The following is a 14,329-nucleotide window of genomic DNA, read 5'->3' on the forward strand; positions in this document are numbered from 1 at the left end:
TTTATAGGACCTGCAACCCTTCAGGAATATTGAGCAACTTAGGAAAAAAAATACCATTCTGTCTGAATGATTCTGAATAGATTTTTATTGCAAGAACACTTGTCAGCCTCACTATAAAATAATTTTGATTAACACATGTAAAATAGAAAAAAACCTTGTCTTAGTTCAGCCTGCTATAACAAATTACCATAGGCGGGGTGGCTTAATCAACAAATATCTGTTTCTCACAGCTCTGTAAATGAAGTCTGAGATCATGGTGTCAGAGTAGTCAGGTTCTGGTGAGAGCCCTCTTCCCCGTTGCAGAGGGCTGGCTTCTTGTATTTTCAAGTGGCAGAAAGAGAGCTAGCTAGCTCTCTGACCTCTTTTAATAAAAGCGCTACTCCCACTTATGAGGACTCCACCCTCATGACCTAATCACTTCTGAAAGGCCTCATCTCAAAATACCATCACAACAGGATTAGGGTTTAAACATAGGAATTTTGAGAGGAGACAAACATTCAATCCATTGCAAGGTTTTTTTTCTCCACAGTAACTCTTCACAATTTGCCTCAGGTTCAAGCTCTCCTAACACTGCAACAGGAAGTGGGGAGAAGATGATCAAAGGAGGCATGGGGAGTATGTGTAGCATTGGGTTACCCTTCTCTCTCATATATTCACCCTACAAAGTACACTTATCTTTGTGAGGGCTGGTAACAACTCATAACTCTCTGCCTTTAAGGCTGAAATAACCTTGTTTACTAGATCCTATAGCCCCAAAGGCATCCCTAGGACTCTCCCCAAAACCCTAGTTGTTGTGACCTTGTTAAATTAACATTTGTTTAGTAGACCTCCAGGGTGTGAATGGTGAGCCGTATAGTATAGTTCAATGAAAGATCAGATTGCAAGGGAAGGTAAAATAGAGAAGTTTATTACTTGCAGGTCCTGAAGGAGGTACTTAGCACCTCCAGGGGCCATAAGGGGAGGACAAGGTAGGGTACAGGTAGAACAGGGAAGGACCTGTGGCACACGCCTTTATTAGGGTCCAAGGGGGTGAAGTCCTCTGTAAACTTCAAGCAGGGAGGGTCTTTTCTAAGGTTTGCACTGGGGAAGGCTCTGGGCAGCTGAGGAGAGTGCTTTTCACAGGGTTGTGGGGGAAGTCACATCAGGAATTTACCTTACTTGTGACTCTGCAGACTGTGAACTAAGGCATGAGTTCCAAGCAGGAGGCTAGTGACAGTTCAAGGCCTCTGCAGCCTGTCTGGCCACACAGAATGGATGTCAAGGCAGCAATGTTATAGAGTCCCTTAGCTAAGCTCTCAGCATCGTAGTAAACAGCCATAATAAACCAACCACTTTGAACGTATCTTCTAATATTCCTGGTCTCAGTTACCTGACCAGCCTCTACTCTGTTTCTTAAACATTCAAGTCTTTTTTTCCAGGGTCCATTTGCCTTAGTTCATCTGCGTGGAGCACACATCTCACACACCTTCCCTTGGTTATTTATCACCATACAGTTCTTAGCTTAACTGGTATGTCCTTAGTGGGACCTTTCCAGACACCACTCTAAAATAGCTTTCACCATTCTTCTACTGCATATTTTATTTTGTACGTATCCTCTGCTTTAACTTTTTTTTTTGTCTCAAAGGAGCAGGGACTTTGCTTCCCTTATGTATTAATACCTAGAAAAATACTTGACATACAGAATGCACTCAAAATATTTTGAAAGACATACATAATTGAAAATAAATTATAGTTATATATTATTATTTAATGATGAAAAATGAGGATATTAAAATGTCAAAAATATTTTCTGATTTTAAATAATTAAAATGTTGACCAATGTAAATTCTTTTTATGAAGGCAGTACACATTCTTAAAAAGTGTCTCCTAAATTTTTACTGATATTCTTTCCAATGGAAAAGTGGTTCTACTGAAATAATGTTAAAATAGTATCCATTTTTAAATAACTGAAAATTGACTGTGGTAAATTCTTATAAAAGAGATACTATACAAAACTCAAAAAATGTCTCTTGAATTTTTACTGACATTCTTTCCAAGTGTTACGTAGAAATTCATGCCAAAATTTGTAAAGTGTTTAACATTTCCAATGGATTTTTTCCCTTGTTTTATATATGCACCTGTTTTCAGCTCCTACATATGTAATCCCCCCTCCCAAAAAGCTCTGTGAAGAACTGGCATCTTCAAAAGTCTGGTGTTTTCAGAATTACATTTTTTCAAATGCAATGGGTCTAATATGTTCTAAAGAACAGATATAAAAAGATAAGAAAAAAAAGAATAGCTTATAAAAATGTTTAATATCAGATCATATTCTCTTTTTTCCTAATATAAAAGAAAGACAGGATTTTTATTTTGCTACTTGTCTCTGTAAATACCACCATTTTATTAAAATTTTATCAGATGTCCTAATCATATTAACTAACCTTCCACTAATGTCCTCCGGGACCCTTCCATCAACTTGCCCCAGCATTTCAAAATCATTCTGCCTCTGTTTTAAGCAGAGTTGAGTTCATTCTCTCTACCGTATTTCAATCATTGGTCCTCAGTCTGCACTAGCTATAACCAAGATACCCAATATCAGGATCTTCTTGGTCCCTTTGATCTAGGGATCTGTTGCAATTGTCTTATCTTTAGCATATAAAAATGTCTGTAGTAGCTAGAACACTCAGTACCCAATACTTAGCATGCATCTTTATAAAGCCATTTCCCTTGCGCTTGGCTATACCCCTTGAGGCACTGCCAGGGAGCAGGGCATATGTGCCTGTCTCTTTGTGGCCCATAAGCTTTTGTCCCCTTCCCAGGCTCTAGGAATGGGTCTCTGTCTCCTTTTCTTCAAAAACCTTCATCCACTCTCCTTTCACTCTGTGACACCAAAATTCTCTGTTTTTAGAGCAAGAGCTGATACAAATAGGATTACACCTCTTAAGAGTTAAAAAAATTATTCATTATAAATTATTTGATGTGACTGGATACTAAAGTTGCAATACAGATTATTCTTATGAATTATATTTTTATTATATTTTATATTTATATATTTATAAATATATATATATTTATATAATATATTTATATTTATATATTATATTTTAGACTGCCCAAAATAAAAATTAATATTTGGTTAACCTCATTGTCCTGTCACAAATGTTTACACAAAAGCCTATTTCATAGCATTTATGGATGTTATTTATATTTTCATATGTATATATATGTAAAAATGCACACATTCACACATACCGATATGAATATATATACACACATATATATCTTAAATCAATATATATTAAATTATATACATATTTATATTTCTCATGTAAGAGTATAGTTACAGTTATCTTTCACAGATTATTTAGACATTTGCTTCAAGTCCCTAGGTAATGAATTCTTCCAGGTGTTGCTATATTAAGAAAACTGCAGTATCTGTATATTTCTAGTGCCAAGTGTGGGAGAAAAGTTATACAGGTCTTACCTCTCCCTGAATACTGGCTCAATAAGGTTTGCTTCTCTCTGTTTTTATTGTTCACTCTGCTTTCATGACACATGGTGGGATGACTCAGAAAAATATTCTGATTACGGTGCACAGCAGTCTATCAATTTTAAATTGTGTTCCACGAATGTACATTGTAGAGGATCCCCTCTTAAAACTGAACCAAGTTAAACAGACAATTAAATAATTAATGTATGTGACAGTGCCTAGGTTAGAACCTCTTTTACATAGAGACTTTCAGTCCATCTTTACTTAATTTAGGAAATGTAAGGAGGGGAGATTATAGCAAGGATGGTTCTAGATCTTAAGCATTTTTCTACTCTAAGATGAGTTTTGTAACTAAGATTGAAATTCAGAGGGCTTGATGACTGTTCAAGTTCATACACTTGGGGTGAGAATCAGAGGCTGGGATACATCATGTCCAGCGTGGCAGGCGTTCCACATGCCACACTACTTCCCTAGACACTGGTGTTGTAACAGGATCATACCACAGGAATTTGTAGATCCTGATTTGCCATGAAATAGATCCAGAAAACGTTTTGGCCCTAAAATATAACAGAAAGATTGAATAAGCAATCCAAAACATTTCGCAAGTTAAAATCCTATAGAGGCAAATGTATGTTCTCTCACTTTCTCCCAGTGAAAACAGACAGGTGGTATCTGTAGACTAGAGAGCCGAGAACTTGGCTTATTTCTGATTTGTGAGCTCTCATTGCCAATCCCAATTCTGACAGTAGCTCATTAAAGATATTGGGCAAGCTATTGTTCTCTGTATGAGAACGTTCTCATTATACAAAGAGAATCCTGAACGCAAACCTGGCGAAGAGCAGCAGGGCAGCTGCAACTATTGGTGCTGATGACGTCTTCCTTCAGGAAACAGTCTCCTCAGACACAACAGTTTCCTTCTGTGTTTCTGTGGCTCTGTACCATTCTCATTTGGATTATCCTCATCTTACCCTCACCTCTGCACTCCCGAAAAAATCTGGTCACTTCTCTGAATGCCTGCTCACCCTTCCACTCTAAGCACTTCCAAAAGCTCTACACACAGCATTCTTCTCTTTTCTCTCTACCCTGAAGGCTTCTTTGGTGAAATCAATCCATCATATCCATTCAGGTCATTCCAAGTCTGTGTGTTTAGTACTTCAGGTATCTCTTTATATGTGTTATGGGTTGAATTATGTCTCTCTCCAAATTTGTAGGTTGAAGTCCTAGCCTCTAGTGACTCAGGATGTGAATTTGGGAATAAGAGTGTTACAGACATAATTAGTTAAGATGGGGTCACACTGAAGTAAGTAGGATGGGCTACTAATTCAGTATGACTGTTGTCCCTATAAAAAGGAGAAATTTGGGCACAGACAAGGGAGAATGCCACGTGAGGGTGAAGACAGAGATTAGGGTGATGATCCTGCAAGTCAAGGAATGCCATAGAGTGCCAGGACACCACTGGGAGCTAAGCAAGAGGCATGGGACAGATTCTCCCTCACAGCCCTCGGATGGAACCCACCCTACCGAGACATTGGTCTTGAAATTCCAGCTTCCAGAACTATGAGACAATTCATTTCTGTTGTTTAAGTCACTCAGTTTTCAGTACATCGTTATAGCAGCCTTAGGAAACTAATACGATATCTCAAACAGTAGTATGTGGTCAGCAAATGTGGTTTCCTTTTCTTCTTGGGTACATATCTAGATGAGGTTTCCAGCCACTCTCATAATTAAGTAACTGTTTTGGTCACTTAATTTCAGGCGTGGTCCATAAAAGTGTCCACATGTGATCTGCCTTGTTCTTTTTCCTTTCTTACTGGTTGGAATGGAGAACACCTCCAGGACAACAAAACCATATGTTGAAGATGCAGGAGCCACAAGATGAAAGAAGACTTAGTACTTAGATTGCTGTTCTCTGAAGAAGGGCAGCCTGATCAGAATGCCACTGTAGACTGTGACATAAGTAAGAAATAAGCTTTAATGTATTAAGTCGCGGAAATTGAAGAGTTTCATTTAGGTTAGAATCTAGCATTTTTCCTTTTTTTCTAACACATTTTCCCTTGCATTTCTGCTTTTTTAAAAAATTTAATCTAAGTGACCAGAAAATATTTTAGATCAAGTATCCAACAGAAAATTCAATATCTAAGCACTTACATGGTCATGTACTTCCCATATTTATTATCTCATTCAATTGGCTATTCTCCCTGAACTTGCTAACCACCCATCTTTGAAATTTTGGGATTATTTCCTCTATCTTCATTTTCCTTATCTTCACAAATCTCCTTCACATGCAAGACTCATGGATACTCCATCCCAAATATCTCTGGGTATTTGTATGCATTCTTTGATTTTACCACTAATGCTTAAATCAGTTCATTGTTTGGAAGTAATGCAGTTATGTCCTATATAGGCGTCCTATCTAAAAACTTACCCATTCTAATATTTATATGCCTCCAAGCCAGTAGCTTTCAAACTACTAGTTATCACCTAATTCTAGACCTTACAGTGAAATGAGTGGATCACAAACATCATTTAAAAATGAGATTAAATACAGCAGAAGAAAATATACAAAGAATAAAATATCTTAGCACAAGTAAACACACATCTTTTATAAGTATGTATATATAATTCTATGAAATGGTTTTATGAGGTGAGTGTATATATATGTGTGTGTGTGTATATATATATATATATATGGCACGTGGTGGGGTAAATATATTTCTTGCTGTGATTTTCAGTCAAATAAAAGTAAGTGTGGCCTTATATGCTATTGGCATACTAACATCTAAAAGGTACAGATATATTGTGTCAATTCTAGGCTAAAAGGAAATATAAGTGACTTCCTAGAGCACTTGCACTTAGAAGATGAACTCTGATATTTTCTACCATACACAGATTCTGTCCTTCAGTATAGCTGGATTGTTTGCTGTTTCCTTTATAAATCTTCATGTTTTCACTTCCAAACATTTACTAGACTCTTCTTTGGGATGAAATTCATCTGTATAACTGCATTTCTATAGCACCATCCAGCAAAGCTTATTTATTTCTATGGCATCATCCAGCAAAGCTTATTCAAAAGCCTGCACGTGACACTACCTTCATATAGTTTTCCCTGATATACTGAAACAAATGATGTTCCTTGTGTCTCTTAACATCATGAGAACATTTCAGATCCCTAGCCCAGCATTTCTCACGTTCTCTCTAGTATTCTGCCTTCTGTGTACTTGCACTGTCATGAATACTTTAATACAGGAGAAAGATCTTAGCCCAACATTAAAAAATGTCACTGAAGTGATTTCTCAGTTACAGTCTTATGCATGAATATCAACAAATAATATAGTTTGCTAAATATTTGTGTGTGGGTGGGTGAATATCTCTCAGGTTTATTAAATGTACACAATTACTGTGAAGTTGCCCTGATTCTGGATTCATTGAGAAATACAGATAATAAATATATTTATATAATAAAAAGGCAGAAAATAAAAAGCAATATTTCAATAGATATTATTTCACAAATTACAAAAAATTCTGCTAATACACAGATCTGACCTAAAGAATATAGGCAAATGGTGGACCAACTCAGGTTCTGAGTGGCTGCTGCTTGAGAACCCCGGATACCCTAAGTGATGACAGAACCATCTTGAACGTCCTAGAAGACACCCAATAATGAACTCACTCCCTCGATGCTCCTACCTCTCCATAGGAGAGCATATGGCATATCTTTGAAATATTTCTTCCCCCGGTTTAGTGCCCTGGTAAATGCCTACCATATTACAAGAGATTCTATGAGTTTTTTGGGGCAATTGCACATATGAATAAGATTAGTGTCCTCAGAGAAAATTTGTAGAAAACAAATATAAACACACATAAAATAATGGAGTAAATAAATTTCAGGGACAGGTAATGAATGTAAACGTGAGTAATATATGGTAATGGGTAGCCCCAGGTTTAAAAATTGGATAAGGACCTTATTTAAAATTAGACAAGTATGACCATCAGTGAAGAGTAAAATAGAGACGGTGAAGAGTAGACATGGACAGAGATCAAGTGCCTCAAAACAAGAAAACTGCTTTTACACCTCATTCAAACTTTGATGTACAGAGTTGCTCCCACATCTGAAAGGTGATGGCATTTCTGGTTGACTTTTCTGTTTGACTTCCATACTATGGAATGTCTAAGACCATATTAAATCTCCAGTGGTAAAATCAAAATCTAAAGCATCTCCTGACTTCATTTTTGAGAGCTGAATCAAAACTTTATGTCCTTGAAACATTAGAATTACTTTTGCTTTGGCAATACTTTTCTATGTTATAGTCATGGCTGACAAGAAATTCAGAGTCATTCTCTGTTACAGAAGCTAATTATTTTTGGCATACATTCTAAAATCAAGTGCAAATGGTGTTCCTCATTTCCAATTCAGGAAGTTAAGAGTCTTTGTGCTAATTGGATAGGTGAGTACTTAAACTAATAAAGGTAATGAAGTTTAAGATATTCACCTCAGAATCCAAAGAAAAATTATATTATTCGTGTCTCTTCAGTATTCAAGGGTCTGATGATATTAAGTCTCAACAGCATAAAGAGTGTGCTATAATGGCAGAAATTAGAATAGTTTAAAATATATCACTGTGAGTCAACCAAGAAAAATAAAGTTTTAGGCAAATCTAACGCAAATATATATTTTATATCCAGTGACCTGCATCTAATAGCTTAAAGAATAACAAAACATACTAAACCAATTTTTATAGAACATTAAAAAAATTAGATAAGGGAAAACAAAGATGTGAACTATAGTAATATTCAAAGTTAAAGGAATGACTAGTCTATATTATGATCAAGCAGAAAACATAGAACTATATATTAAATAACAGAGATAAAACCACCCACAATATTGTAATTTAAATGAAAATTAAGGTTTTCTGGGATTGATATCTGAGGTTTGGTCATTGAGGCAATAATTGACTGTTTCTAAGGCGCTACCTATTTTTTAAGATGTATATTAAATACTCTGAATGTTTTCACATTTCACTGAATGTTATACAAGCAGCTACTATTTATAAACATTTACAGATAAGCCAGTTGTTGCATATGAAAATTACTATTATCATTTTTATCAGAAGAAAGATTGGTTCTATATGAAATTAACTCAGCAGTTTATTGCATTATAAAAACAACTAATACTTTTGAGGTTGTACCGTGTGCCAAGCTTATTTCTAAGCTCCTTACAAGTATTCATATACTTAATTTTTATGACAATCTTATGAAATAGATAACATGCTCTTATAAGATGCAGGCTGCAGGCTCTGATTTGGGGGATGATTCTATTATCATCAATCCCAAACACCCAAGGCTTTTCTGCCCACTCTTAGTTAATACATGATGCTTCTATCCCTTTAGCTGACAAGCACAAACTTGACTAAGGCATTTGGATGTCTGGTACAAAATATGCTCAATGCAAATTTGGTTTAAAGATTTTTATTTCCTTTGCCTTATTTTGAGCCTACTTTCACCTGAATGCTTACCAAAAAAGGGGCAAGTCTGACTTCTCTAATTGTGTGTTTGTTTGTTTAACCAATTTCTTCTTGAGACCAAGGGTAGATGTGAGAGCATGGTGAGAAGTGTAAGAAGCAAGATGAGTAGAGGTTAAGGTAGGGAAGATCTTACTTGAACTTGTTGCATTATAAGCTGACTTTACACTCTTGTGTGTGCCTGATGACTCTTGTGTGTTCTTTAGAGAATCATTTGCTGGAAACTTCATCCTACAGATCCTTTGACCTGGGAGTATGAATCCCTTGCTGTTGTAGCTCTTCCACTCTTCTAGGTGATGTTATTAAGTAGGACTTAATAGGAATCATGCTTGTCCTCTCCCACGCACACCCCATACCTACTGCACAGAAAAGATTTTACACACCCTCTGCCTTGAAAAAGGCTGAGTCTAGGATTACAAACCCCAGTCACTAAAACAGCCATCTCAACTTGATCCCCAAAAGGCTGTTCTCTCCACTTTCAGAGCAGTAAGTTAGTCCATCGTTTATTCTCCAGACTCTGTGGAAGTCAAGTGTTTGGCTTCTGTGTTTCACAACTTCAGGAAGCATGTTTCAGAAATCTGAGTGGTCCCTTTGCCCTGCTAACCTGAGCAAAAGAGGATGGAGCCCCTTCTTCTCCTTAGGAATTCATATCCCAAGACAGCTGTCTCCAAAAGTCCTTCCCAGATTTTCTCTACTCATCACTCATTTCTATTTTTGTAACTTAGATCTTGTATAAATGGCCTACAAATAATGAAACCCATTTTTGTCATTTCCTTTGTACATTCTATATGTAAAGACTTTCCCATACACACTTTGCTGTCAGATATCTATTATATTTGTATTTTAGCCAGCATTGAAGTAGGAACGTCCTGTCTAGCTTCCTGTTAACACTTATATATCAATATATGTTATCAAATTATAATTTATTACATGTTACACATATACAGATGATTGTATATATATTATACATACTTTTTCAGAGTAATGTTTTCTTACTAATGATGGCATTAGTAATAAGTTAGGGTAAGAATCATTCTTAAAAGAGTGCCGTGTAGATTGTCTGGTTTCTAGCTTGCCTCTGTTGCTTTCTTAGTAAACCAGTGCAGCATAACAACTTAGGTGAGGATCTTGTTTGTTATATGGATGTTCCTGCTGGAGAACATATCTTAGTTTTTTGTTGAAGGTACATTTTTGCATATGTTTCAGTATTTGCTTTTGTGTGATTTTGAGAGCTTTGTTCCAGTGAGTTCATATCATCATTACCACATAAAAAGAATAAAATGTGGTTCTATTTTTCTCAGTTAATAGATAGTAATTAATTATTTAATAATAATTTTTTTCTTTAAAATGTAATATTTCAAGAATTCATGGGCTTATTTTGAGTGATAACTCTAGGTTTGTGAAGATCAGATGGGCAATTCCTGGCACAATCAATTAGTTAGGTTATCAACTCAGTTTAGTTTCACTAATCAATGTCATAGTCATAATCAGTAAACAGTTTTAAAGGTTTTTTTTTTTTTCATTCTTACACTTTAGTTACTTTATGCCCATATTGGACTACTAGTAAAAGCAGGAGGCCTAAAACACCCTGATGTAGAAATGTGACAAGATAATGAAGAGCATTGAAACTGATAATTATGGAAAACCACTTAGATTTTGATCAGATGTGTAAATTATATTCTTCTGATAAAATTTTTTGACACTACATTAAAACGTCCCTAATAAATGAAAACTAAAGAAAAGTGATAAAATGTTTTATAATATTTATTTCCAGTTTAGATTTTTATTAGTAGGAATCTAAATTCTCCTTTCACCAAAGTTGTATTTAGGCAAATACTTATAAACAGCAACAAGGAATCTTCTCGCCTAGGTCATTATTTAGAGTAGAAACATCTTAAGCTAAAAAACAAGTGTTAAGTATTTTCAAACTATGGTACATAAGAATTCTAAAATCTAATGTCTAACTCTATCACTTCTGGTTTATTTAGATGAAAAAGAAACTTCTCATTTTAAGATTCAGATTGAGGTTTGATTTTCTGCTTCAATCTCTGTGACAAGCCAAACTCCCATCTAATCCTGTTGACTTCAGTATTGGTTTCTGAACAGAAGTCAGGCAGAGCTAATGAGTAGAGTTTATCATTTTCATTTGTGATTATTACCTACTTAGTAGGAGGAATGGGTTGACCAGATATACTTTATTTCTTAGCCTAATACAATCGAATATTATCCCAAATCCAATACCTATTACTTTTGATAATTGATGTACACATCATGCCCTCAAGATTCTAAGATATAAATATAAAATTAGAGAAAAATATAGATTTATAATATTAAATATTCCAAAGTTAGATTTTAAGTAATAAAAATGTAAATGCATTGGGGATTAAAAACGTAGTACCAAAATCAGTAAACAGATTTTTATAGAAATGGGCAGATATAATTTACGAGTAGAAAGTTGCCTCCACTTTGTATTTCAAGAACATAGTACATATAAAGAAAGAATTAAGTCATATAATTTTATCTCATCTTTCAAAGTAAAATTCTATGATTAAATTCAGCTCCCCAAACAAATTGTGCTTTGCACCCCTGAGTTAAGAAAACTTTTCCATTAACTTCAGGTATATTGCAACAGAAGACTACGGCATAAACATTATAACTACAAATGTAAAGTTTCACCTTATTTTCTTTTATGTTATAACTTAATAAAGAAGAGCAATGTATTTCAAAAGTGTTTCATTGTTTTGGAAATATTTACATTTGTTTTAGCTAATGTATATTAACTTAATGGACCTTTCATTTTGTTTCCATTTGTGTATAAAACAATAGAAGAAAATGTTTTTTTAGAATATACTTTAGACGTAGATTGGAATAGTTTATATGTAATGTCTCATTTAAATAACATAATTTCACATTTTGATCTATTTCTCTAGCCTTTTTGTGACAGAAGCCACCTGGGTAGTTCAAAATATTAATAGAAGGTATCTCTATGTAATAAGTCTAATATCTGAAGAAACATTAAAGTCAAATCCCATGTGGGACAGAGAGAATAGTTTGTAATATACAAATCGTAATTCCATCTTTAAATGATAATATGGATTTTTAAAAAAAATCATTTAGTTATTCAGTGAAGAGTAAATACTAGTTTCTTGTTGTGGAATAGAAACTTCCATCTATGAATTATTTAGAATAAACTTTAAAATTTTTCAGATTTTGTGCTTTTATTTTCCTGCCTTAAAGAATTAATCAAAATTTTCTGAATAAAAATATTTCATTAATTGTTTTTGTTTTTCGCTTCCTTATTAATCCTCTCCCTATGCCAGGCATTGTAGAGGCTTAGTATTTTCATTCAAGTGGCTTATAATGCAGTGAAGAAATAGACGTGTGAAACAACGACGTATTATCAGTCTCTAATAAAATGCAAAGCATATTTGAAGAACAGAATAAATATTATGAGAGTTTACCATAGTAGATTAAGATATGGGATGGAAGAAAATTTGGAAAGGAGAATTTGAATGGTGACTTCAAAGATTAGCAAGAATTTTCTCTGTTATCAAGAGATTGTAAGGAGGAGAAGGAAAAGAAGAGGGAGATGGACAGAAACGATGGGCAAAAGGCTAACTGTAGGGGGAAATGTGTATGGGTTGGAGGAGAGGTTAACTCATGCTATGCTAAGGAATTCAGATTTTGGTAAAGTAGTAATAGAGACCCATCAACACATTTTGGCTAAGAATAGTTACATAGTTCAAATGGGATTGTATTTGACATGTGTGAAATCTGAACTGAAAAGCCAACAAAAGGGCAACTCTAGTAGTCCATAGAAGAATTTATGAATATCTGAACTAGGACTATGGTGGGGAGGCTAAAGTGGAGAGAAAGGTGAGAAGTTGTTTTGGGCAAGAGAAAGCTCATAGATAAGAAACATAACTGGTTTTGAATAACCAGCTATGAGCCATGTCTTTTAGCCTAGACAAATTATTAATTCAGTCTCTCTCTCTCTCTCTCTCTCTCATCTCTCTCATCTCTTAATGTACCATTAGGTTGTTGTAAGAATTAGTATCTTATCAACGTTTTGTAGGTTTTAGTGTTGACTTCTTACACATCTTTCATCAGATTTATACCTAGCTTCCATTATACAACAAAGTGAATTAGCTTTATGCTTGCATACATCCCCACATCCCCTCCCTCCTACGTTCCCCTCCCACCCTTCCAGGTGGTCACAAAGCACCAAGCTGATCTCCCTCTGCAACACGGTTGCTTCCCACTAGCTATCTGTTTTACATTTGGTAGTGTGTGTATGTCCATGCCACTCTCTCACTTCATCCCATTTTACCCTTCCCCCTCCCCGTGTCCTCAAGTCCATTCTCTACTTCTGCGTCTTTATTCCTGTCCTGCCCCTAGGTTCTTCATAACCATTTTTTTGTTGTTTAAATTCCATATATATGTGTTAGCATACGGTATTTATTTTTCTCTTTCTGACTTACTTCACTCTGTATGACAGACTCTAGGTCTATCCACTTCATTAAAAATAGCTCAATTGTGTTTCTTTTTATGGTGGAGTAATATTCCATTGTATATATGTGCCACATCTTCTTTATCCATTCATCTGTCGATGGACACTTAGGTTGTTTCCACGTCCTGGCTATGGTAAATAAAGATGCAATGGACATTGTGGTACATGACTCTTTTTGAATTATGGTTTTCTCAGGGTATATGCCCAGTAGTGGGATTGCTGGGTTGTATGGTAGTTCTATTTTTAGCTTTTTAAGGGACCTTCATACTGTTCTCCATAGTGGCTGTATCAGTTTACATTCCCACCAACAGTGCGAGAGGGTTCCCTTTTCTCCACACCCTCTCCAGCATTTATTGTTTGTAGATTTTTTGATGATGGCCATTCTGACTGGTGTGAGGTGATACCTCATTGTAGTTTTGATTTACATTTCTCTAATGATTAATGATGTTGAGCATCCTTTCATGTGTTTGATGGCAATCTGTATATCTTCTTTGGAGAAATGTCTGTTAAGGTCTTCCACCCATGTTTGGATTGGGTTGTTTGTTTTTTTGATATTGAGCTGCATGAGCTGCTTGTATATTTTGGAGATTAATCCTTTGTCAGTTGCTTCATTTGCAAATATTTTCTCCCATTCTGAGGGTTTTCTTTTCGTCTTGTTTATGGTTTCCTTTGCTGTGCAAAAGCTTTTAAGTTTCATTAGGTGTTCATATCCCCCTTGCTTTGTATTTTACAGCTTCTCTCAGCAAGACATGGAGTCTGTTTCTCAATGCCTTCCATCTGGATTTGGCCCAGTGACCTGCTTTTCCTAATGCAACGTTAGTGAATAGAACT

Source organism: Globicephala melas, chromosome 14, assembly GCF_963455315.2.
Source record: "Globicephala melas chromosome 14, mGloMel1.2, whole genome shotgun sequence".
NCBI lineage: Eukaryota > Metazoa > Chordata > Mammalia > Artiodactyla > Delphinidae > Globicephala > Globicephala melas.